Consider the following 5,308-nt stretch of genomic DNA (forward strand, 5'->3'; position numbering starts at 1 on the left):
CAGCATCGGATTCGTCATGGCTTTTCTCGGATGCACTAGCAAATCGGGCTAACATAGCTTCAAGATCTGTCTTCTTCTCTTGGGCCGATTCTTCTTTTTGAAAAAAATCCTTGCGCCTTTTTCCTATATTTCTCCTCCTTTTCCTTCTTGTACTCATCATACAGAAGCCACTCCTTCTTGTGTGTTCGCCAATCATCATATATATATATTGTCACTTGAATAACAAACTTGTGCCTTTCGGTTGCCGTTCTCATCAAGATTACAATCTTTAGTCAGATAGGGTCCTCTATAATTGTCACACCCAGTCGAATTACGTGGATGGATTAGTCCGACTTTGTCATCCTACGATCCATACTTTCTAGTTTAGCCATCATTGCTGCCATATCATCGAAAACCGAGTTCACCATGCCTTTAGTTGTGTCGTTCCTTGGGTTATGATATTCTATTGATTGTTTGGAGAACTTTTCAACAAATGCTTTAATAACGGCCGGTGCATTCTTCATGAGTGGTCCTTGGGAATCGAGTAACTGCCTAGTTGTGACGTTCACACCATCATAAAAGATGGAATCTTCTTGTTTCACGTTCAGATCGTTTTGAGGGCAGTTTCTTATCAAACCCTTGTATCTCTCCCACGCCTCATAGAGTGATTCTCCTGGCATTTGTTCAAACTTGCAATGGCTTTCTTCAAATTTTCTATCTTGGAAGGTGGACAAAACTGATCAGTAAACTCTTCGCGCATGTTTTGTCATGTTGTAATGGATCATGGGGGTAGTGATTTTAACCAATCATTCCCGGCTTCTTTGAATGTAACCGGTAACATCCGAAGTAAAACGGTATTGTGAGGAACATTTGGCATGTGGAAATAGTCAACAATGTCCATGAATTCTTCAATACCCTTATAAGCATCTTCGTGATCCTTGCCACAAAATGGAATGTCCTTCAGTTGGGTGATTATGTGACCTTTCAGCTCAAAGTTGGTAGTTGCTGGAATTGTGGGTTGCACTAGTCCTAGCCTGGTACCATCTTGTATGTGCTTCATGTAGGTCCCCATCGGTATGTCGGTGATGTCGGCCATGTCGTCTTCTTTCTCGGAATCACTTTCTTCACCGAATGTGGGTATGTCCGATTCGTAACCTTCTACCTTCTTGTCGTGGATTTTCTTGAGATTATTAGATTCTTTGATTGCCTTTACCCTCTTTTGGCAAATAATCGACTCTAGATCTTCCACGGGTGGCACTAGTGTAGAACTAGAGCCTCGGGTCTTAAAAATCTGAAACAAAACAGAAAAACAAGCGTAAAAAGAACAAACACGAAAAAGTAACGAAACTGGAAACGCAACCAACTCGTTGAGTTTAGTAATGGACTCGGATGAGTTCAATGCAAAAATCAGAAAGTTAAGAACGAAAATTAAAAATGAAACTAGGTAACTTTATGTAAGATAAATCTCACACAAAGGGTTGATAACATTAGCAAATAAAATAATTATTAGAACCGTTCCCCGGTAACTTAGACACAAAATAAACACACGAAATGAAGTGTACCTATCGATTAGCAATATAGTTCAAGCAAGTAGGGTATCGAACACAGGGAACGGTAATAATTAAATTAAATACTAATTTTATCTAATTAAAGCAATTAATATAAAAGGGGTTTTCTCTAGTTTTCCAAGACTAGAAACTTAAATAATCAATTAACACTCAAACAAAAGACAATTAAAAACTAAGAAGAACAAGAAAGGACAACTAGATTCAATGATAAAAGATACTTCTATTCAGATTCGATTCACATATTCCTATGGTTGATTTTGTGGAAAGTGCAATGGATCAATATGTAACTGGTTACCGATTTCTAATGTGATTAAACTAACAAGTTTCTTAGTGTTCAGCTCGAATCAAGTAAGACTTGTAATATTGGTTAATCAAATTGTTCAATTCAATCAACTGATATGTGGTTGTTCATTACACATGCTCACACATTGATTTACATATTTTCTAGTTAACCCTAGTTTCATGTTCACTATTCCTAGGCATACAATCTTATGCTTACAAAACTATATGATTCAAGCAATCAAGAAGATGTTTATGAAACTTAATTACTTGATTTTTAACAGAAAATATTTATCATCAATACATAAGGATCTTTAACAAGCTTAACAAGATGAATAACCAAATCAATATTAATCCAACCACCCAATCAAACCATATTCATAAGATTATCTCATCCAAATAGAAGTATAAAGCTTTTAGCTCATATATACAGCAAGTAATAACCTAATTTCAAATTTTAATGATTCAAACATGGTTCAAAACAAAGACTAAGAAAAGAAGAATAACTATTTTCCTTTGATCTCGTCTAAATTGCTTCGTAGGTTGAATTCTCGAAAACCAAAGCTCCATGAACTTTTTTGATCTTCAATAATCGCAGCTAGCCTCCAAAAAGTGTTAGGTTTTCGGGCATAGATGTTCTCTATTTATAGATACCGAAAATAAACCCAGCTCGTCGAGTTTTTATGACCAACTTGACGAGTTTTTTCTTCAATCCGCGTATACGACATGTACGACAAGGCATCTTCAAATTGGGAACATTCTGACCAACTCGTCAAGTTTTTTCGTATTTCAGCCTTCTTTCTTCAGTCTTCAATCTCCAAGCTTCCAATCGCTCAATCCTCTTCCTTTTTCACCCAAGCATGTCTTCATTGCTGAAATTGAAATATTAACCTAATTAAGTACCTTTTGTCCATAAAATGATATAAAATCAACAATTATTAATAAAATAATGAATGATTTTTATAACTAAATAAGTCCATATTATAGTAATAGTGTAAAATATACATGTTTATGTATCAAAGATTATGTGACATTGTAATTAATGTGTTTTGGCCACAAAGGGTATTTTGTTCATTTTGAGTAATTCATGAATACTGAGTAAAATTAGAATTTTATAAAAGAGAAGTATTACACCTTAGTTTCAGAAAGTTTTAAATTGAGGAAGAATGGTGATGCTCTTAGAACGTATGGAAACTCGTTATAATGGAAAAAATTAATATAAAAGTTAAAACCATTAAAAAGGTTTTTATCATGAGTAAATTGTCATATAGTTGGTAACATATATTACACAATCTATAACTGAGTCATTCACTTTAAAATAACATTAGTAGAAGGCAGGAATCTCTAAAGGGCCAGGGGAGGAAATGGCCCCCAAGTTTTTGATGTACTAACATGTTGATATACATGTATATACATTGAATTAACTTCAAAAAACGAAAACCTAATCTTACAAGTTAGAAACTCTAGAAGTATCAATATAAGAGAACCAAATAAATTGGGAAACTTGGTAAAACCTCTACAAAAACCAATAACTAATCAAATATCAAAATTTTAAATTCTTTGAGAAAATACAAAACCCTAAAAAATTTCTACCAAAAGAAAAAATCTTCAAAATATCTTAGGAAAATATCCCGAACGAAGTGCTCACCTCAAATATTTGTCAAACCGGAGACTTTTATATGATGTCTCTTCCACCTTATTGCGCTAGCTACTCACCTTTGTATGCTCTCTCTATCTTCTCTTTGTTGTTTTGTTAACTACTTAACCTCTTTGAATGGCAGCCTTCGTGTACATCTTGCTCCTCTCTCCATCGAGAACCTGATCTTGCTTTCTTTTTCATTGTTGGGTCTCAAACTACATCTCTTTTTCCATGGCTGCCTCCACTAAACCGAAAGTGTCACATTAATAGAGATGCTCATGTACTCTTGAATCTCTATCCTCAACATACCATGGTAGCAACGCTCTTCTATAGTCGTGTACTGGGGGGAAACGCAATGCTCTCTCTCTGAACATGGTGGTGAGTTCAGCTACCGTTTCTTTAGTATGCTTAAGTGACAAATACTCATAAGTTAAATGATATACCTAAATTTTCAGGACAAAATCTCTCTTAAATCTGGTAAGAAAATACTCTAATGTCGTAGACTCAACCGCTTTAGGTTCGAGGCTTTGGAAAACCTCCCACTACCAATTCCTAACACCAGCGTGCAAAAGACATTCTACAAATCTGACCTTGGCCTCTATTGGGTAAAGGCTAGCAAGAAAGGCACTCTTTACATTAGCAATCTAACACATATTGGTGATTGGCTCCTTAATCCCAAAGAAATGAGGAGCTTTATAGGCATCAAACTCCTTGAAAGTAACCTCACGAGTGCTCAGTCAACCAGCCTCCAAATCATCCTGAATAGTCCTAAGTCGCTCGTCCGTCACTGAAATAATATGACAACCCGATATTTCGACTCTATGTAATGACCTAAAAAGTCAAGTATTGTAACCACTTTTGAAATAATGAAAATAACTTCGAAAATAAAATGTAAAAAAGTCTCTATTGAATTACCTATTATGCTTGATATTGTGTCAATGTTTACAGAAATACTAAGAACACTAAAATCCTAGTTATAACGAAGAAGTTATGACCATTCTAAGAATTCCGACAAAACCGACAACACCGATTAAACGAAAAATGCGAAGTTTCAATACAATAGTTTTTAGCCTTAAGTATCTAAATGAAAGTTGTAGATATCATTAAACCGTAAATGTATGTAAAAAGAACGTCCAAATCTGACTTCGTATGAGGAAGTTAAGATTTTCTAAGATCCAGATATAGCATAGACAGCTAAAAACTCGAAATAGAGATCGAGAGACTTTTGGACGAAACAACCTAAATGAGAATCGAAGGTCTCAACCAAAGTAGCGCAACGGTAAAAATCCTGGCAAAAACGGATGCCAGATGAAGAAGTTATGGATTTTTAACGGGCTTTTCCAGTCTCGGCCTGTTAAAAATAAATAATTAAAAATAAAATCAAAATTGTCCGACGAAGTCTAAACGAGAGTTGTAGAGTATATTCTCACCTACGCGTGCATATAAAGAACATCGAAAACGGAGCTCGTACGCGAAAGTTACAGATTTTACAAGTTCAAGACCCGAAATCCGAGGCTGATAGGTTGGCCGTGACGTGGCACAGTTGGCCACGACCTGGCGAGTGACTGAGGGAGTCCAGTCAATGGAAGAGGATAAGATACTCACCACGACATGGCACACCCTTTGCCACGACATGGCACACAAAAAATGCCCCTATAAATAGAAGCTTAAGGGTGCTGTGTTTGCTGCTCATCTCTTTCCATCTAAGTGTTGTTACTCTGCATAATTACCTCGATAAGCCATCCCGAAGCGCCGGTTTTCACACTCAAGTCCCGGAGGAAGTTCTACACTCTTGAGAGTCCCGATAATCCTGAGATTTTCCCACGTTTTCAGCTTTTCCTGT

At 36.1% G+C, this 5,308-nt stretch overlaps 1 non-coding gene across 1 annotated transcript; it reads left to right on the plus strand.

Moving 5' to 3' along the window:
• The first annotated feature begins 585 nt into the window (after window positions 1-585).
• On the plus strand, window positions 586-692 carry LOC145027999 (small nucleolar RNA R71). The gene has a single exon (XR_013675758.1). It is a non-coding gene; the product is annotated as a small nucleolar RNA R71 (small nucleolar RNA).
• Window positions 693-5,308: the final 4,616 nt, after the last annotated feature.

Source organism: Lactuca saligna, chromosome 1 (genome assembly GCF_052625555.1).
Source record: "Lactuca saligna cultivar CGN05327 chromosome 1, ASM5262555v1, whole genome shotgun sequence".
NCBI lineage: Eukaryota > Viridiplantae > Streptophyta > Magnoliopsida > Asterales > Asteraceae > Lactuca > Lactuca saligna.